General features: G+C 44.3%; 1 protein-coding gene across 2 annotated transcripts in view; it reads right to left on the bottom strand.

Annotated features, from left to right (window-relative positions):
* Positions 1-14,614, bottom strand: part of CPS1 (carbamoyl-phosphate synthase 1) — a 153,973-nt gene extending 139,359 nt beyond the window's left edge. Inside the window, exon 1 of one of the 2 annotated variants that reach the window (XM_048870121.2) lies at positions 14,463-14,614. The gene's annotated coding sequence lies outside the window, so the exon portion shown is untranslated. The remainder of the gene's footprint in view (positions 1-14,462) is intronic. The other variant, XM_075118122.1, reaches the window with a different exon arrangement.
* Positions 14,615-21,877: the final 7,263 nt, after the last annotated feature.

Below are 21,877 nucleotides of genomic sequence, written 5' to 3'. Positions count from 1 at the left end.
TATCGCATCTAGTGAAGACAAGATAAATCCACCGCCGAGCGCTCTCCCGTCGACTCCGGTACTCCACGGGAGCGAGAAGTGTAGGAGGAGTCAACGGGGGAGTGGCAGCAGTTGACCTACCGCAGTCAAGACACCGCAGAAAGTAGATCTAAGCATGTCGACTTCAGCTACATTATTCACGTACCTGAAGTTGCGTAACTTAGATCAATCTCCCCACCAGTGTAGACCAGGGAACTGTCTGTAACTCCATGGTAAGACTCAGCGCTGTAACCAGGGCAAGGCAAGCAGGGCAGCCGCCTAGGGCGCAAAGCCACAGAGGTGGGAAAATGACCAAAAAATCCAGTAGGGGGTGCAAATATGCTTGCTTACCCTGGGCACTAAAATGCCTAGTTTGGCTTTGGTATGACTGTTGTAGTGATCCAGGAGTTCACATTTGTTACTGGCTTGGTGAAATCTAATTATAGAACACACCACCAGTTTGGGGTGTCTGCCCTGGTTTTGGAAGTCTGCCCTGAGGTAGGCACTCATGAGCCACTCCAAATAGCGTGACACCCCTGTTACATCGGAGTTTGTAACTCCAGGTTTTTTTTCTCTCTGTAGGAATCACAAAAACTATGTGTTATCTTGTTCACATGCAAATGTACTAACAGCGTCCAGGCATATGCTATCATATGATCACTCTGGGAATGCTGCAGGAGAGAAAGCATGCTATGCTACACTTCTACACCTGCCGCTCTGAGCAAAAAAAAACAAACGGAATTTGGACAGTGAGGAAATCATTATCCACACTGTCACAAGCCCAGAATTTCAAAACGAATGCTGACCCTCCATGTGAGTGCAGGGAGAAATGTTGAAAGAGAAGAATTGGGATAAGAATAGTGTGCCAGGCTTTACCTTTAGATTTCCTGGCTTTTATTATCTTGAGCCATGACCATAATGGTTTTTTAAAAGTAGTTTGTTCTGTTTTGTGGGTTTAACATTTTTTCTTCGTTCTTATTTATGTATTTATTTTAAAAGAAGGAGAACACTCAGAGTAGATCACAGATCACATTAAGGGTCAGATTCTGCCAACCTGATTCAGTGTTTCCAGCTCTCACAATTTTATCTCATGACACTTGGTGGTTTTCTTAAGGCCCATACTGCTGTTAGAAGTTTATTACCAGAGAACTTCTGCCTTTGCTTAAAAAAAAAAAAGTTTCTAGCCCTCAGAGTTGCAGAGAAGCTTGAAAATGTGATCCCTAAGACTCCAGCACCAGAAGGCAAATAAAAAGAACAACAGTGATTTAAAAAAAAAAACTTGTGATTTTTAAGAAAATTCTCATGATTCGGGGGAGGAGGGGCTGATGCATGTTTTTTGGATTGGTTGGGGTTGACAACTCATGCTGAGTAGGACTTTATTCTGTGAGGATACTCCACAGGAGTAAAAGGGGGCAAAGCCATCCATCGTAACTCCTGTGCCAGTTAAGTCCAGGGGGTGTTCTGGATGAACAAGGAATACAGGGTCAGGACCACATTTTCCTTTATCATTTTTCATGGTCCCTTCCCTTAGTTTGTTTCCCATATTTAAAAAAATCTAATAAAATGATATACCTAATAATAATCTACCCCTTTGTTCTCAGAGAGACAGGAAAAGTGGAATTATCAAAGAAGCCAACATGACTGTGATAACAGCATTCTTTTGTACCTATTATGGTACTGTACATTTGAATACATGTGTAAATGTGTGATCATTCACCTTCCTGTCCAGCCTTTTTGGAAAATACATTCTGTATTTAGGCAGCTGCTTTAATTTATGCATTGTTTCCACATTAACCCTGAAAAGGTCTCTTAGGAGCCTTCTCATTTACTAGTCAAAAATTGGATGTTGTCACCCTTTCTGTCACATTGGATAGTACCTTACTCCACAAGTAGTTTCACGGTGGTCAGTAGCTCTAAGAAGGATAAGGTACTAATCAACTTAAGTAAGATATCAGAATAAGATTGTAAGTGCAAAATTTCAAGTCTTTTGAAAATGCATTGTTTTAACCACCAGACCAAAATGGTATGAGCAAGCCATATTCTTTACTCAGTTCTCAAATCAAGTAGTATGTTACATTGTCAAAACCTTTAGAAAATCTGGTCCTTTGGTTAGGTGTCTCATCGAGAGATGAGATCTTTTGAACAATCTGGCCATTTAACTGGGTGGCTGACGCAGGTGATGAGCATTTTGGGAGATCTGGCCCATGGTGATCATGGCTAGAACAAACACGTCTTATTAGCAAAAAGAAAAGGAGTACTTGTGGCACCTTAGAGACTAACCAATTTATTTGAGCATCAGCTTTCATGAGCTACAGCTCACTTCATCGGATGCATACTGTGGAAAGTGTAGAAGATCTTTTTATATACACACAAAGCATGAAAAAATACCTTAAAAAAGATCTTCTACACTTTCCACAGTATGCATCCGATGAAGTGAGCTGTAGCTCACAAAAGCTGATGCTCAAATAAACTGGTTAGTCTCTAAGGTGCCACAAGTACTCCTTTTCTTTTTGTGAATACAGACTAACATGGCTGCTACTCTGAAACATGTCTTATTAGCTGCATGTTCAGCTGTTAGGGTTTTTTGTTTATTTCTCTTTTCAATGCTACTCCTTACTCCTGACCTTCAACCCCATTGGATCATATAAGGAATCAGTTAACTCACAGGATAGATAAATGGAATAAGAAGATTACCCCAGGTATTCCCTGTATTTACCTGATTAAGTGAGGTTAGCTAATTGCAAAGACAAAGTTGTAAAGATTTTATTGGAGGCTGTAGTTGGCTTGTAAAAATCATTCTGAATTGCACTATAGCTACTTTCCCAACTTATTTTTTTTCTTTTTCACATTTTTCTTTTAACCATGCCTTTTCTTGTGTTAAGCCCTCATCATGTTGTGCAATATCTTATTCCATGAATAATCCCATTGCAATGAGTCAGACTAGTCACAGAGTAAGGTGCTACCCAATGGAAGGGTATCAAAGTCTGTCCCCAAAAAGCACATTAGAAATCTAATTCCTGGGTTCCAATCTGGAGTTCTTACTCAGACAAAGATTCTGCTGATGTTAATGGGCTGTTCCAAGGACTCAGGAATTCTAGGTCTGTGTCTGATGGGGTTTAGATTCAGAGGGAAGCCTGTACAATTGTGCAAAACTCTCCAAGTAAAACCCAAACCAGACAAAAAACTCAGCTTGTTTTAGGTTTTCATTACAGGCTCAAAATTCAACCTAAGTGCTGTGAATTCTTCACTAGCTTAGGCCCAGCTTTAAGTGCACCTGGGTAGATTTGTGGTTTCAGATGGAAATTATGTAATATTTAGTGATCTCTCACAAGATGGACTGCAACTAAGAAAAAATCTTGCTGGTTTTGGCTATCATTGAGTTTTGGGGGGTTCATTAGAACTGGAAACGTGAAAGGAAATGTCTAAAAAGATTTTTCTTAACTAGAGCTATTTCTGCGGGGAAACTGCAAAAAAAAGTGTTTGAATTTTTTTGTGGCCAATTTTGATTTTTTTATTAAAAAAAATTCATAATGATATGAAAATTAGTTTTCTTTCCAACTGAAATTTGTTTCATTTCAGTTTTGAAAATACCAAACGAAAATTTCAATTAAAACACTAAACAAAAAATCTCTCTTTTTTTTCCAATTGAAAAATCAAAAATTTGGTAAAAATCAAACATTTCTACACAACTGCATTGTTCAATGAAGAAAATTCAGCCAGCTCTAATATGGACTGACTACTACAAATAACAGCCACTAACTCTATAAACAGACCCCTATAATTCACACACAGTTCTATGGCCCAAGTCTTAGACAATCCTTCATAAAATGGAGAAAACATTACTTTAGAACAAATGTAGAGGCATGCAGGTAGAGCAGTGAATATTATAAGCAAACAGAATTAGGCATCTTCATGATCAATCCAAAGGTTTCTTGAAATGTCAGTTTACTATCCAATATAATAATTTTAAGAGGCACTAAACATAGTTCCTGTTTTGTAAAAAGAGAAATTAAAGCAAAATATTTGAAAAAGTCAGACATCATATCAAAATGAAAGTAAAGTTTCAAGCTACAATAGACTCTCACAGTTATGAACTGACCAGTCAACCACACACCTCATTTGGAATCAGAAGTACGCAATCAGGCAGTCGGAGAGACAAAAAAACCAAAAATGCAAATACAGTACAGTGTTGTGTTAAATGTGAACTACTAAAAGAAGGGAAAGTTTTTTTAAAAAAAGATGTGACAAGGTAAGGAAACTATTTCTGTGCTTGTTTAATTTAAATTAAGATGGTTAAAAGCAGCATTTTTCTTCTGCATAGTAAAGTTTCAAAGCTGTATTAAGTCAGTGTTCAGTTGTAAACTTTTAAAAGAACAACCACAATGTTTTGTTCAGAGTTATGAACAACCTCAGTTCCCGAGGTATTTGTAGCTCTGAGGTTTTACTGTGATCGATATCAGAAATAATAAACTTTCATATTAACTCCAAATTACCCATCTCACAACCGCTTGTCTTTTCCAAACTTTGCAAATGAGCAGTTAGAAAAAGCTTAGCTGTGTGATAATCAAGACAAATAGACTATTGACCATTAAGGTTTATACACTGTTTAGCTGGAAACAAGATGGCCATATCCATTCCAGGTTAGCCATAACCATTTTCAAGGAGATTAATCTTTTTCTTTTAGGCTTGAGCAGCCCAGTCTATGCACATCTGCTCTCTGGGATACTGATTCTATGTCCCTTCCAAGCTGGAGAGAGATAAGGCTCTTTCCTTATCTCCAGCACAAGAAAACGAATCAAAGGTTTGGGAAAGGGTCAAATTCCATTGCCATTAGGATTAGCAGCCCAATTTAGAAGGAATACGGAAAGCCTTTGTAGTAGTTAATGGAGGCTCACATTGTTCCAAAAGGCTATCTGGAAATCCTTACTCAGGTGAAACTCAAACTGTAGCCAAGGAGAGTTTTGTATGAGCAACCTGGGATTGCAGTACTTATCCTAATAACAGTAGTTACTCTCTCCTCCATACATTTTGCTTCCACCTCACAGAGTCCCAATGTTTGAAGATTACTCTTATTTTTGCAATAAAGTGTTGCCTGTACTGAGAACACCCATGAGAGCCTTAGAACGAGATAGATGGGGTTTGTAGCGCCTGAACAGAACTTTGAACTCAATATCCAGTGTTTAAGCCCATTTATTATGAGAGGCTCGCAGTTATTGAGGTTTCTCATTCACAGCCATCCTCACCAAACGGATATTCACAGAGGGGCTATTGGGGGAGAGGGTCAACTTTATTGTGCTTTTTCACTGGGCTGCACTAAGCTTTCCATGGCCCATGTGCTCCAGCGATCAGACCATGAACTCATCCAGGGTGAGACTGATCCAATCCCAGTGAATTGGGGTTTGGGGAGTGAATTTATCAATTGCAGGGGATACATTTCCCCTCCAGACCATAGGCAATTACTGCCTTCCTCTCCCCGCGATGAACTGTGTGGGTATGTCGGTATGGTTTCTCTCCACGTCCGTCTTCAAGCCTCCGTGTTTGCTAGCTTTCTCAGAGCTGGCGTGGAGCCCCATCTCCAGCGTGCCAGCAGTGTGCATGCCCCACTTCATGGCCACTCTGCCTGCACTGGCTTCTGTGGTGCAGAGAGCCCAAACTGAGCCAGCGTGTGTTAGTTAAAGGCAACTGATAGAAGGTGTTCCCAAACAAGTGCTTAAAATGCTGAGAGCAGGGAAAGGGTTCCATATGGCTAGAGATTGAAAAGATCAGGACTCAGTCACTTGGGGAAGGTAATGAATAAGAGGGTACATGATAGGAGTATGTAAAATAAAGCATGGTATAAAGAGGTAAACTAGGTGATCCTATTTATCCTCTCTCATGCTAGAAGAACCAGAGGACATCTTGTGAAATTGAATGGCAATGAGTTTAAACTTGATAAAAAGAAATACTTTAAAACACCCCCAAATAACCTGTGAGATTCTCTGCCACTAGATATCACTGAGGCCAAGGTTACATTTGATAGGATTAATACACATGTACGTGTGTGTGTATGTAGGAACTCTGATACTATAGAGGGGGCGGAAGTATGAAACCCAAAGATGAATAAACTCTCATGCTTCCCTTCACCACTGGTTTCAAGTAAAAATAGGTCAAAATAATTTCTCTCCTCCTCCCCCTACGCTCAGTTCTGGGAAGGACCTGATTCTCCTCCAATACTAAGAAGGAAGCTACCACTTTCTAAAAATGACCTGATTTCATCTTCAAACTAGTAAATAGCCAACTCTCCTCATTCATTTGAATGCACATCTGAACCAACGGGGACTGCCACTAGATGGCTCATGGGATACGGAGTTTTTAACTGGTTAGTCTCCGCTTTCCATTCAGCTGACATGGGTAGTGACTACAAGTCATCCCCAGCTGATGACTGCCTGGTGATCAATACAAAATGCACTGGTGATCTTGGGTGTCTGCATCATAAAACCATCCCCGCAACTTGTACTTTGTTACGAAGACCCAGCAGAGAAGCCAAGAACTGAATAATGCAGGAACTATTCCTGAAAGGAAGCTTTTCCAGTTTTAGCCTGGATCAAGGCTATGTCTTTCTTACATGCTTGTGCAGTGCCTAGCACCATGGGGGCCCTAGCATCTAGGCACCAACATAGTACATAGAATAAATAAGATTAGTAATTGGTGGGGTAGTGGGGGAAGCTTACACTGCTGCTGCCCATGTTCTGTAGATAAAAGAGAGGATCCCATGCTATCAGATGAGTACATTTCAGGCCTGCAAAGCACTTCAGAACCTGTTGAAATCTGAGCACATGAGCAGTGTCATTCAAATCAGCTGGGACTAACAGATTGCAGACAATGGGACTACTCATGTGCTTAAAGTTAAGCACCTGCTTAAGTGCTTCGTTGAACTCTGCCTTCCATGAGAGAGGAATACCCTGCTAATGCCAGACTTGCACATTCCAGACACTACATAAAAACAAAACAAATTCTTTACCACCCTATTTTTTACATATTTCAAACAAGGATACAAAAAATGTCACTCCATGCCCAGTGCATTACCCAAAAGTACAAATTCAGAGGATAGTGCCAGCCAGTTCTTCCCCCCACCCACCCCCCTCCTTTTTTTTTTTTTTTTGGAGGGGGGCAGGTTACACATTTCATTACACTTAAAATGGCCTTGAACTCTTCAATCTACGTGCAGCATGATTGATCAATCAGCGTTTCACCCATATATTCATGCCTTGTGGTGGGGGAGGTGGGGTGGGTGAACTTGCAAAATTTGTTTGCTTTATTTTCGTTACTCTGGACAAAGCAGATAACAAGCTGCAACTGCGGCACATTGCGTAGACTCCAAGCAGTTGGTAACATATAGATAGATACACCCGGGCAGAGATGTGCCCTGGGCTGGAGATAGCTTTCTGTATAGGACAGCATATTTGGGCTAGATGCATTTCGTTATAACGCTGTTTAGCTAGGAAAGGGGGAGAAGTGGTAGAATGGTGATGGGCCAGAAAACATGCCTGAGGGGAGAGCGTAAAAACTAATCCCTCCGCTGAAATAGCTGTTCAACATTGTAATCCTATAACTCCAAGGCTTGCCCACTCAGCTGAGATTTTTAATAGCCCCCTTCACGCTTAAAGTTGCTTCACCTGGTAAGTTACTCATTAGGCCACGATACTCCCTCACGGGGATTCAGACACTTGGCTGAGCTTTAGGCCTTGGGATACACAGTGGTGTAATTGTGTCCTGATAAACACACCCCTTCACGTTAGCGTTTTTCTTAATGAGCCTATTTCCATACAAAAAGCATTTGGCTTGGAGTAGAGCCGGTACTTCAGAGATAAAAACTCTTATCAGCTTACCCTTATGTTGTAAAGATGGGTATGAGTCTGCCCTAGGCCCCTGAGTGGGACAGAGTGTACTTCCTAGGCTATGAAGTGTGTTAGTTTCCCCCAGTGATTTATAGAGCTTTGCCACCGAGGACTTTCAATCTGCCGAGCCTGCAGCCATTGTTGTTGTGTTAAACAGAGCCAGACATCCCCAGTGAACCAAGAAGAGTGACAAACTGTTCAGCACATGCCTGGGCACTGCCAGCAAGAATGACTCGAGTACAGTAATGCTCTTCCCCGTTGTAGCTACCAGCGTGCAGACTCCGCAGCAGACACTGAGCCTGGGACCTATAACCTCTTCACCACAACCCTCTACTGCTTGCATCCCCCACCACCCAGTTCTCTCTTTTAACGTTTTGATGGGAAAGCCCAGGACCCCGCCTCCAGCTCAGCAGGGTGTAACGTCCTTCTTTTCTTCCCAGATGAATATATTCGGCGGCACCTCCAACACCTCCTTTCGCCTTCCTGGCAGTGTCACCAGGGCAGCTGGGAAGGAAAATTCTAACCCCAGGGTAACCCCCAGTTACGTGCCAGATAGTTGGAGACTCCCACGAAACAAACACAAACACCCAATATATTCATAGTAATTATATTAAACAAGAAGTAAATATAACATAACAGGGTAGAACATTACTCAGGGTCACAGGTGCCGAGGCTGATAATTCCCTTGTATTTCCCCACTCACATGACCTGATAGACAAAGCTGGTACGCCTACTTTGTAGGGGCCCTTGGTGACCTGTGCTAACAATCTCTTCTGTAACAACAATAAGCAACTTGGCTGACTTGGTTCAGCACAGCCCAAAAGACTCTCATGTGGGATAAGATGCAAGCCTCTCCCCAGGTTTAATAGGCAGCAGGTAATAAAACCTCCAAACCCTCAGCTCCTGGCCTGAAGATGCAGTCAGGGAACTGGGGGGAATGTCTCCAAAACCATTTCCCTGACTGGTGCACTCACCACTCTGTGAATGATCCCCCAGGTTCAGAGATCCATCTGGACTGCTCAGACACTGCAGAGGGGCTGACAGTCTCAGTTGGTAGGCATCGTCTTCATGCAGGCTGCTTCTCTTTCTGAGATTTCCCCTCATCATAAAATGATGCAGGGATCAAGGTGCAAATTATAATAACTACTAAAAATCCTAGCTCTAATCTCCTACCTTCATGCTCAGCGACAATCACAGCAGGCAGGCAGCCCTGAATGAGCAGCCAAAGCAGAACTTGCCACATAGCGGCTGCTTTTGGAGCTGAAAGACTCATTCAGCCCAAGTGGGTATGGAGTTTTCCCACCAAGATGCTATAAACTGGGCCTCACCTGGAACAGGGAAAGGGCCAAGCTTAGGGATATTGCTTTCAGGTACTCAGATGCCAGTTCTGAAGAGGGAACCAGGCTGGGACTCATGAGCTCACCATAAGGCAAGTCCTTCCCCTTTCAGTGGCTGGCTTCAGACTCCTCCAAATTGGCTTCTTCCTTCTCGCCATGCTCCCAGGGGAAGGCATCTCACTGAGGACCTTCCTGTGGGTCAGGCTAACTCTTCTTCCCGGGCTTTTACTTGTCAGTCATTTGACTCTAACACGCTCCTTTCTCTGAGACACTGCTCCTCCTCTGAGCAGGCGGCTAGTGGCCATCCAGGCACCCTGCTATCGTCCTCCAACCTGAGTGGGGCCCCATTGCTCCAAATAGGGGCCACATTACTCTCCTCTCTTCCTATTGCCAAGCAGACTCTCAGTGAAGCAGTGGCCCCCCTTCCTCCCTGGGACAGCTGTGCCTCTTCCCGAGTTACAAGCACACAGAGATCCAGGAGCCAAGCTCCTTGGAAGGTACAGCAGTTACCACTACACTGTTATACTCAATGGGCCTAGCCCCTCAAGTGAGGCATGATCACATACACACACACTAAGCCAGTGAGTCACGCTATTTTGGAAGCCTTGCAGTCTTCATAGGAGATAGAGCAGAACAGGCATGTAAGAGGAGACATAAGGGCCAAATTCAAACTGCTCCCTCCCTGGGATGCTAGAAAAGAAAGGGTACAAGAAGCGCATTCCTCCTGCAGGCATATGCCATAATTAGCCTGATAGGAACAAAGGGGCAGGGTGTGAGGACTGCTACTGCTGATTGCAGAGTTAGCGCCCCAAAAGGGGCATTTCTGGCCACTGTGAAGGTGGGGCAATGCCCTTCCCCACTAGCTAATTTGGCTGTGTTATAGGGTTGCTTGCTATATCTGTTCACTAGATGTAATGGGGCCATGTCTCCACATGCTTCCTCGGTGTCATGACCCACAGATCTTGAACCTGGGTCTACAGGAGGAAACCACACTACAACCCTCCCTCTGGCAGCCTGCTGATGCTTGCGTACCTGGGATCCATGAAGCCCAGCACCAGTTTGAGGCTCCACCCCTGCAGTCCTATTGGTGAAGTCCTGGAACAGCTGATTGGCCTGCTGGCCCTACTTAAGACAGCAGCAGGAACAGGAAACTACCTGAGTAACTGGGCTCTGCTCTGTTCTGGACTCTGTGCTTACTGCTCCCCTGGCTTGATTTCCTGGCATTCTGACCTGGAGTGACTCCTCGCATCTGATTTGTGGTTCTGATCTCCAGTTTGTCTCCCGCCTCTGACCTCCTGGTATCCTGACTCCTGTCCTGTGACTGTGAACTCTGGCTCTGGCTACTTGGTCTGGCCGCCCATAACCTGGCTGTGACACTCAGCCTCCCCTCGGGGCCACAGGGACGTGCTCAGGGCCAGGGCAGGCAGGGAGCCCACCTTAGCCCCGCTGCACTGCCAGACTTTTAGCTGCCTAAAATCTCCTGGTTTGGCTTCAGTAGCCTTCTGGAGATAGAGCCCAATTCAGGGAGACTTCCAGTGAAACCGGGCGGGTTGGCAACCCTCTTAGTAATCTGTATAAACTGCAATGGGGAGCTCTAAAACATAGGGCCATAGCATTAACAGAGTTAATTACTTGGACAGATGATGTAGAATATTATCAGGCTTCTTCTTATGTGGCATAGCATTACTAACGGTTTTCAACCATGGTAGGCCATTCCATATGATTCTCTGATAATCTCTTTGTGCATGAACAGTCCTTTTGATCCACCCACAATACCATATTGTCCATCTAAGATCTTCTATTTCTGACTGGTATTCTTCTGCCATCAACTTTCCCTTCCAGTGTCCATAAACATACACTGCCCGCTGAGTCTCTTAAATCATGTCCTGCCATTCAAATCTTTTCTTTTCATAACATCTCTGACTAGCATTGGCTAAGTTCCAATCATCTCCAATACTTTTTCATTGGTTATGCAGTCTACCCATAATATTTTCATAATTCTTTTCTAACACCATAATTCAAATCATTGAAGTTTCTTTATTACCAGTTGTTTGAACGTTCATGTTTCACAGACATAATTTAACACAGACCAAATGTAAGTTTTTAAGAGTCTGAATTTAGTCTTTAGAATTCAGGATAAGTTAAAAAAATAGTAACCTAAATGTATAGGATAGAGATAAAAATAGTGGTATAGTGATAGGTTTATTCATTTCAGAGTATTGATTTAAGTCATGCAAATATGCCACACTTCTTTAATTTATATAATAAATATAGTCAAATCAATTTGATCCATTTAATTCTGCTTGCTCTGATTTCTAATATCCCACAGTACATATAACACAGCCTGTTCTGAACCAGCAAGCCCAACATTATAAGACTGTCCTAAACTGATAAAACCAACAACAGCCAAATACATCAGAAAGGTTCTCAAGCCATTCCACAGCTCAGGTACCCATAGCTCGGACAAGGGAGCTGTACAATTGCACGTGTTCTAAGAGTTAGTGGCAAAGGTGGGGATTTAGGTGACATAGGCCATAATGTTCAGAAGTGGCTTCTAATATGGGGTACCTGTCTTGAGAAAAGATGGGCCCGAGTTTCTGAAGCGCTGAGCATAGGGAACTGGGGGTGTTCAACACCTCTGAAGACAAGGCCCAGGTTAAGCACCCAGGCACTGAGGAACCCAAGAGCAGTGACCATTTATAGCCATAATGCCTTTCATCTGTGGAGACTCTGGTTTAAATCTATTTCTATTCCTCAGGAACTTTCAAAATTGCATTTTTTTTGTTCCGCTTTGGAACAAAATCTTTTGAAGTTTTGGAATTTTCTGTGGAACAAGGATTCCAGTTTCTGGCCAGCTCCAACTTACACACTTAAACAATACAGACCTTCCAGATGCATTTCTTTCTGAATTCTCTAGCCTACTCAGTGACCACTCATGTCCCTTATGTGCACGTGAAAAGATTCTCTTAGATACAGAAAGTAACATCAGAGTTCAACATAGGAAGCAGAAGTGAGAAAAGTGGTGAACAATGGGGGCTGTTAATCAGGGGCATGGCCTTCTTTTAACAAGAGGAGAAGCTGATGCAATAACGGTGAAAGCTGAAGTCTCTAAGGCCATGTCTACACTGCAAAATTAAGTCGACTTACCTTACGTCGGTATATAGCTGCTGCAGTAATTACAACGTTTGTGTGAGTCTACACTTTGCTCCTTGTGTCAGTGGTGTGTGTCCATACCAGGAGCACTTGCATCAATTGCATTGTCACTGTGGGGCATTGTGGGAAGGCTCCTGAAAGCCAGTAACAATTGACATAAGCAACGCAGTGTCTACCCTGGCACTGTGTCGACCTAACTACATCGACCTTGACTCTGCGTTGCTCGTGGAGGTGGAGTTATTAAGTCATCGTAGCAGGGCAGTTAATGTTGGTAGGAGCGAAATTTAAGTGTAGACACTTAGACTCATAGACTTTCAGGCTAGAAGGGACCAAGATGATCATCATCGTCCCACTTCCACAGTCAGATCAATGTAAGCTGCCTTGCGTGGATCTATCTCTGTAGTAAGAAGAAAAGGAGTACTTGTGGCACCTTAGAGACTAACCAATTTATTTGAGCATGAGCTGTAGCTCACGAAAGCTCATGCTCAAATAAATTGGTTAGTCTCTAAGGTGCCACAAGCACTCCTTTTCTTTTTGCGAATACAGACTAACACGGCTGTTACTCTGAAACCTATCTCTGTAGTGTAGACCAGGCCTAACAGAGTTTGCTAGTAGTGAGAGATATTATCAAGTGTTGTGAAAGAATAGGCCTTTCCAAAGATCTTCTGCTAAGTTCTCATGATTAACACACTGGTGGCGCAGGTAATGGCATGCAGCTGTGACTTAGTTTGTTTCAACCCTCCTTGCAGGTTTTCATCCATAATCTGATATTATAAAATGCCTGTGTAGGCAAGTAGTGTCACTGAATAAGAAAGATTCAACTGAATTAAACACAAAGCTTTTGCTGGGCTCTGAAATGACACAGGGATGCCCTTAACCACAAGGGTTGATTTTTCTAATGCTATTCATTTCTTTTCAGCTTTATGAGTTTCTGGACTTCAGCATGGAAAAGTCTCCCTGTTGTGTACTCCAGTAATTTTGTTCTCTCTCTCTTTTGGACAGAATGCAGAATCCTCTCTCTCTCTCGCCCTCTGTATCTCACATCAATCAGAGTTGCAGCCATGGTGCACTGTACAGTGTTCTTTGCACCTTTTGGGGTAGATTAGTGCCCGCTCTTCCCTTCCAGTACCAATAGCCTATGGCAGCTGCAATTCTGTTTTCCACCCCTCCAAGAATAATGAGCTTATGAACTCTTACACTTCGTAAGGCTTTGCGGGATCTAATCCCACTCAGCTGAGTGGGTCTGTCATTTCTACCTGTGAACCCAGTGGCTGGGACTGCAGCACTAACAAGATTTGATTCCTCCTTCTTCCAAGCCAGTTTCCACCATTATCCTACTGAGGGCTCCCCACAGTTGGGATAGGGTGAGAGGCCTAGAGTATAGCAGGAGTCCGAAAATATTTATATGAATAAGGAGAACAGCCACTGTTACAGTAACAAGGATTAAAAAAGTCTGAGAATTCTGGGAAACATAAATCCTCATGCGTATGGATAGAACACCTATTTGGTAATGTGCTTTACAAAAAATATTTCCCTGTAGACAGGTTCATCTACTGGCAGGTTTCTTGCTTCTTCACATGAGACAGGTGGTACTGGCCTCAGTTGGATATAGGATACTGGACTAGATATGCTCCTGATTTGATCCAGTATGGGAATTCCTATATTCTTCTGCCTAGGGTTCAATCCAGGCTGCTGGCACTCAGTGCAGAACCTCTAACAAGTAGTGTTTCCACTTCGGCTGCTCTGGAGAAATCAATGGGAGTTAAGAGACTAAATACCTTTAAGGATCTGAGCCTCAGTCTCCAAAACCATCAGTTTATAATCCTTGCACTGAGCTCCTGAGCAAGGGAAGGTGAGGATCTGAGCTGAAGTTAACCCCTTGTTCACTGGACACATGGTAGTACCACTAACCTTTGTCACATGACAATTAATTTTTAGCCAACAGAGCAAAAAGAACCTGTGAAGAATTCTTTATGCTTTGTTTTTAACTGCTGGAGTTTTTCCATTTCTTAACATTGGAAGTGGCAGTCTGTATCACTGCTCAATAGTAAGAGACACAGTAAACTCACACACATACCTGGGGTTTTTTGGTGGGCGAATCACAACTCAAAACTGTTAGCAGATGAATTAGTAAGAGTACCTTCTAATGCAGAGAATGTCCTTAATTACCACCACCATCTCCCATACCACATTTCATTAGCTCAGTCTCCTCTCCTGAACCAGACCTAGGTAAATACTGATGAAAGACTTGTTGTTTGCTCAGTTGGTTCCCCACCCCCACCAGCAATACCTTTGCACTCTAGTTTGAAAAACAGAGATAAATAACTAACCATACCGAAGCTGAATTAATCCCCAGAGCTCCCTCAACCAAGCATGTGTATTTTTAATATTGTATATAAACCTTGTGTTTAATATAGTGTATAATATTTTTAACTACTAGTATATAAACCTTCCCCGGCACTTACACATCCCAAAAGAACTGCCAGAAGACACACTTCCATAACGTTATTCCAGAACTGAGTGGTACGCAGCACTGCAGTAGCCTATGCGTTACTCAGTTATTCAAGAGGAGCCAGCACCAACAAGTCCATCCAAGACAGGTTCTTGACACTTCTGTAGTGGGAGCCATTTTAAGTGCTGGACCTTAAGTGCTCCTCCAAGAGTCCAATGGCCTTGTCTAGGCAGACTCCACTCCTGAGTAGGGGGGATTGCTCCTGGGAGGCCTAATCTGTCATTTTGTGGCTCCTAGAAAGGGGATGTAGGAACTAGACATGAGCCAAAGCTCGAAGCTAAACATCTTCATGTTTCAAGGAGAGGGGAATAGATGTGACTTTCTGGATCTGAACCTGTTTTGATTGTTCTGGTTCTAGGCCTGATCAGAAAGCCTTCAGGGGCCTGTTTTCTACTTCTGGTTCAGAGAAGACCAAAATCTTACTAGAACAGCTGATACCGAAAGATTCCCATGATTTGAAATGTCCATAATCTCAAGGGATCAGCTGAGCAATCAAGATACCCATCATTTGGCACCCATATCTCAAAGTAACTTTGAATGCCAACCTTAGACCGACTTCACTTTCAAACCAGATGCTAGCCTCGCTTTTAGCCCAGATATGGATCACACACTACCTCCTTTGCCCATTTCTAGTAGACATCTTTATGACTACAGAGCCCAGGAATTTCACGAGGTCCTTAGGCATGAATTTTCAAAGCAGCACCGGAAACTACAGGCTTGCAGAATAACAGGCATAATGCACTGGCAACAAATCTCAGCATCATGAAGCAGCAGACGATCTAACAAGAGGGAAACAAGAATTATTCCTTTCTTTGTGAAGAATTTTGTGCTGTGAGCAAGCATGTCCCCATCTTATTTTTCTCTTTCTCCATTCAGAAAGAAGGGGACTGTGCATGTTGTCCATCCTGTGTATAGCAGATGGAGGACACATCCACGTAACACGAGCCCTCCACTTTGGCCTTCTCAAACACGCTGAGTAACAAGGGTCAAAGGAACATTCACTAAAGAAAGTGAAAGTGAACTTGGATGAAACTCAGTAATTGCCAAGCGGAGAGATGTAAGGCAGAGAATGTAGCAAGGAAATCACTCGGATGGATTTGAATAGCACAGCTAGTTAACAGAATTTCCTCACTTTTCAATGGCTCAGCTTTCAGAAAGAAGATCTACACAATTCAAAATAAGATTTAAAAAATGCTAAAGAAATATCCTACTGCCCCTCCCCTCAAAAATACCACGGAAAGGGAGAGCAAGAAATCTTTTCACACGGAGAGCTTTGTTCCAGGCAGTGACCCATCAACAGATGTCACTCCCTGGAGAAGAAAGCAAGGCAGGATATCCTGGCACTGCAGCGTGGCATGCGTCTGAATGATAGGCAGATGTACTGCATCAGGCAAGGGATGAGCAATCTCTTTGAAAATATCAGTACTACAACTTCAGTTTTAATAAAGGGGAGGGGGTAACACTGAGTGCTATTTATATAAGTAAGAGACAGTCTTTCCTGTTAGTGAGGAAAGTTACCCAGCCACGCATTCCTGTAGCACACTTGTAGCATGCTGTTGTCAATGCTGATTAAAACCCTGATCCTGCTTACACCTGTGCTTAACTTTATGCAGAAGAGTAGCCCACTGAAGTCAATAGGACTATTCACATTTCAAGTTTAGCATATGCTTAAGTCTCTGCAGGATCAGGGCCTAGTTGAAATTCTTTATTTTTGGGTTGATTCCATTTGTCATTAAAGTGAAACCTTATCATACAAAAAAGCAAGGGTCAAAGCCTGGCTAGTCATTACCGTTGGGTAGTGCTGTGTAGGCACTGTGGAAAAAACCAAATATGGCCCTGAGCCTGCAAACAGTTACACATGCACTTAACTTTACAGATGAGTTACACGCACGTTTAAAACTTCACACACACAAGTAGCCCAATTGATATCAATGGGACAAATCAATTGCTGGCACTGCTTGTGTTTGCCAGGTGTGCATGTGTAACTGCAAGACACTGGGCTGATTTTTGCAGGTGCTAGGTGACCACATCTCTCTTTGACTACAAAAGATGCTGCAAGAGCTTTGTATCTCCAGAAGAAAAAAAACCCACTTATTTAGATGCTGTCACCAAGCTTCCTGTTCTTCTCTTGGCCCACCCTGTGAGGCATGGCTGTTCATAATGTTGGAACCCACTGGGAGATGTGAATTGATTCTGGCTGACTCCCAGTAGCAGGTGTGGCTTGTTATCGCCACCCAAGGTGGAAATGGCTCTATAGGAAGAGTCATCTAGGACAGAACTGTGCTACAGGAGGATTTCTAAGAATACTAAGGGTATGTCTACACTACGAAATTAGGTCGATCTTATAGAAGTCGATTTTATACAGTCGATTGCATATGTCCACACTAAAAGCACATTGAGTCAGCCGAGTGCATTCACAGTACCGTGGCAAGCGTCGACATTCCGAGCAGTGCACTGTGGGTAGCTATCCCACAGTTCCTGCAGTCTCCACCACCCATTGGAATTCTGGGTTAAGCTCCCAATGCCTGATGGGGCAAAAACAGTGTCACGGGTGGTTTTGGGTACATGTCGTTAGTCGCCCCTCCCTCCGTGAAAGCAACGGCAGACAATCATTTTGCGCCTTTTTTCCGTGCAGACACCATACCACGGCAAGCATGGAGCCCGCTTAGCTCAGTTCACCATCACCGCTGCTGTTGTGTCCTGGGTGCTGCTGTCAACAGACGGTGCAGTAGGACTGCTAACCGTTGTCATACTCTGCTTCTGCTGCAATTCTGCTCTCCTGCTCCCCAGTGCCGAGCTCGGGGGATCTGTTCTGGTCCTCCTGGATGCTGTACGACTGCTAACCATCGTCATCCACCGCTTTCGCTGCAACTCTGCTCTCCTGCTCTCCTGCAGGTGCCATACCACGGCAAGCATGGAGCCCACTCAGCTCACCATCACCGCTGCTATTGTGAGCATTGTAAACACCTCACGCATTATCCTGGAGTATATGCAGAACCGAGCTAAGAGATGCCAGCACGAGGAGGATTATGTTGAGGACATGGACACAGATGTTCCTGAAAGCACGGGCTGTGGCAATTGGGATATCATGGCGGCAGTGGGGCTGGTTGATACAGTGGAACGCCGATTCTGGGCCTGGCAAACAAGCACAGACTGGTGGGACCACATAGTGTTGCAGGTATGGTATGATTCCCAGTGGCTGTGAAACTTTTTCATGCGTAAGGACACTTTCCTAGAACTCTGTGAGTTGCTTTCCCCCACCCTGAAGCGCAGGAATACCAAGAGCTGCCCTGACAGTTGAGAGGTGAGTGGCGATAGCCCTGTGGAAGCTTGCAACACCTGACTGCTATTGGCCAGTCGGGAATCAATTTGGAATGGGCAAGTCTACTGTGGGGGTTGCTGTGATCCAAGTAGCCAACGCAATCACTGAGCTGCTGCTATCGAGGGTAGTGACTCTGGGAAATGTGCAGGTCATACTGGATGGCTTTGCTGCAATGGGGTTCCCTAACTGTGGTGGGGCGATAGATGGAACCAATATCCCTATCTTGGCACCGGATCACCTTGACAACCAATACATAAACCACAAGGGGTACTTCTCAATGGTGCTGCAAGCACTGGTGGATCACAAGGGATGTTTCACCGACATCAGCGTGGGATGGCCTGGAAAGGTGCATGACACTCACATATTTAGGAACTCCGGGCTGTTTGAGGAGCTGCAAGAAGGGACTTACTTCCCAGACCAGAAAATTACCATTGGGGATGTTGAAATGCCAGTAGTTATCCCTGGGGACCCAGCCTACCTCTTGCTCCCATGGCTCATGAAGCCTTACACAGGCAGCCTGGACAGTAGTAAGGAGCAATTCAACTATAGGTTGAGCAAGTGCAGAATGGTGGTAGAATATACCTTTGGACGTTTAAAAGCTCGCTGGTGCTGTTTGCTGACTAGGTCAGACCTCATTCCCATTGTTATTGCTGCTTGCTGTGTGCTCCATAATATCTGTGAGAGTAAGGGGGAGATGTTTATGGTGGGGTGGGAGGTTGAGGCAAATCGCCTGGCGTCTGATTTTGAGCAGCCAGACACCAGGGTGATTAGAAGAGCACAGCAAGGCACGCTGCACATCAGAGAGGCTTTGAAAACCAGTTTCATGACTGGCCAGGCTTCAGTGTGACAGTTGTGTGTGTTTCTCCTTGCTGCAAACCCGCCCCCTTTGTTGATTTTAATTCCCTGTAAGCCAACCATCCTCCCCCCTTTGAAATAAAGTAACTTGTTTTCAAACCATGCATTCTTTCTATATTAATTAAAAAAAATAATGAGATAGCGGACAAGGTAGCCCAGGTGGGGTCGGGGAGGAGGGAAGGACAAAACCACATTGTTTATTGTAGCCATACTAAAAATCAAACTGTTTGAATGACAGCCTTCTGTTGCTTGGGCCATCCTCTGGAGTGGAGTGGCTAGGTGCCTGGAGCCTCCCCTCCACCCCCCAGAATTCTTGGGCGTCTGGGTGAGGAGGCTATGGAACATGGGGAGGAGGGTAGGCAGTTATACAGTGGATGCAGCAGGGGTCTGTGCTCTTGTTGGCTTTCCTGCAGCTCCAACAGATGCTTCATTGTGTCCGTTTGCTCCCCCAACAGACGCTTCATCATGTCTGTTTGCTCCCCCATTAGCCTCAGCATCGCATCCTGCCTCCGCTCTTCGCACTTTCCTTAATTCTTAAGGAAATTATTCTTTCCTGGCCTCTGCCACTGAATACCTCCATGCATTAAGCTGTGCCCTATCAGTGCAGGAGGACTGCATGAGCTCGGAAAACATGTCATCGCAAGTGCATTTTTTTCACCTTCTAATCTGCGATAACCTCAGGGACGGAGATGATAGGGAGGGTGTAGAAACATTTGCACCTGGGGGGAGATAAAAAGGGAGAGTAAAATTGGGTTCGCAAAAAGAAAAGGAGTACTTGTGGCACCTTAGAGACTAACCAATTTATTGTCTCTAAGGTGCCACAAGTACTCCTTTTCTTTTTGCGAATACAGACTAACACGGCTGTTCCTCTGAAACCTAAAATTGGGTTGGCTTTTTATGCCTTCATAACATGTGGGAATGTTTTCAAACTGCAGCACCCCCCTTTACCAGAGCAAGCAATGGGTTGGGTTTCACATTTAAAAGGAGGGGCTGCAGTATTCAGGTAGATGTGCAGCACACACCTACCCCCACCCCACCGCGTGGCTATTCTCCAGGATGATCCCTTCAACCTGCCTTCCCCCCCACCACCATCATGTGGCTATTCTCTGGGATGATCCCTTTTAGCCAAGCGCAAACAGCCCAGCATGAACAGGGTCCTTTTACTGTTCCCTTACAAAAATTCCCCTATTTCAACCAGCTGACCATGAACACTATTGCTTTTAAACCCTGTACTGTAGTTACAAATGTGCACTCACCAGAGGTGCCTTCTCCGGCTTCAGGGTCGGGGATCCCACCCTGGGAGGGTATTGGCTCCAGGGTGATAGAAAGGACCTGGCTGCCGGGGAGAACAGATTCACCACTTGCCTGCTGCACATTCTCCCCCTCTTCATCCTCCTCCTCTTCCTCATCCACAAAATCCTCCTCCATGCAGCGTGAGACTCTCCCCTTGCAGGTGTCCACAGACAGTGGTGGGATAGTGGTAGGATCCCCCCTTACAGCAATCAGACCCAGTGTCTCCCTTTTGGTCTATGCTGGAGCTCATTTGCGATTCTGGGGGGACTGCATGGTCACCTGTGCTGCTGAGTGCTGCTGAGTTCGCCACACTGACCAAATAGGAAATGAAATTCAAAAGTTCCCGGGGCTTTTCCTGTGTACCTGGCTAGTGCATCAGAGTTCAAAGTGCTGTCCAGAGCAGTCACAATGGAGCACTGTGGTATAGCTCCCGGAGGCCAATACCATCAATTTGCGTCCGCACTACCCCAAATTCAACCCAGCAAGGTCGATTTTAGTGCTACTCCCCTCGTTGGGGAGGAGTACAGAAGTCGATTTTAAGAGCCCGTTAGGTCGACAGAATGGGGTTGGTTGTGTGGACGCAGTCATTTTTAAATCGACCTAACGCAGCTAAATTTGACCTAACCCCATAGTGTAGACCAGGCCTAAGACTGTGGAGACAGCCTGGGCTGGAATTGATGCCGTACATTTCTTTATTATTTAAGGCCAAACCACAATCAGTGGGGGGTCTGACCCTCCACAGTGGGCCCAGACTTTGTTTGGAGAGGAGTGAGAAATCACAGGTGCCTAATTTCAGGCTCCCAAGTTTGAAAATGTTGGCCTTAGTATTCATGAAATATACCAGTTTCCATGTGATGTCCTTGGAAGAGGTCAGCTAAGCCCAGGGACAACCAAATAAGTGGCAGGGACAGAAGTAAGGGTACGGAGTCAAAACAAGGGATCCAAAGGGAGTCACTGGGTGGAGAACCCCAGACAACGCCCACAGCAAGAAGTCAAGGGGGGACAGAATATGCATGAAACACACCAGCCTATCTAAATGTTGAACTTGGAAACATGGAACCCACCAAACAACCAAAGCCTACTGTGACAGAATATACCCATGTGTTCACACCCTACACACTACTGTAATAATTTTTGTACATAGTATGCCTTATGAAGTATCATCCAAAAACTCATAATTTGCTCATCATTATTGTCCTGGTAAAATAGGTGTGGCAACATTGTATGTAAAGTTATAAGATTCCACTGCATGATATTACTAACACATGTTCCAAACTGAGATTAGTAAGCATGTCTGTCTTAAACAAAGGAATGGGTGCTCTGCTAAGTTGGCATATAAGCAGTAAACAGAGTCATCAAGCAGGAATGGAAACAAAGGAACCTCAAACTGGTGAGAAAAAAGCAGCAGGGAACAATCTTCCACATACACTTTTTGTGTCATGGTACCCAACTGGAAATGTTTTTCGTGTGAGGAACTGAAATTATAAAAAGGAGGAACAAACCCCCTAAG

Source organism: Caretta caretta, chromosome 11 (assembly GCF_965140235.1).
Source record: "Caretta caretta isolate rCarCar2 chromosome 11, rCarCar1.hap1, whole genome shotgun sequence".
NCBI lineage: Eukaryota > Metazoa > Chordata > Testudines > Cheloniidae > Caretta > Caretta caretta.
Note: the sequence above shows the minus strand (reverse complement) of the source record. Positions and strands in the feature narration are given on the sequence as shown.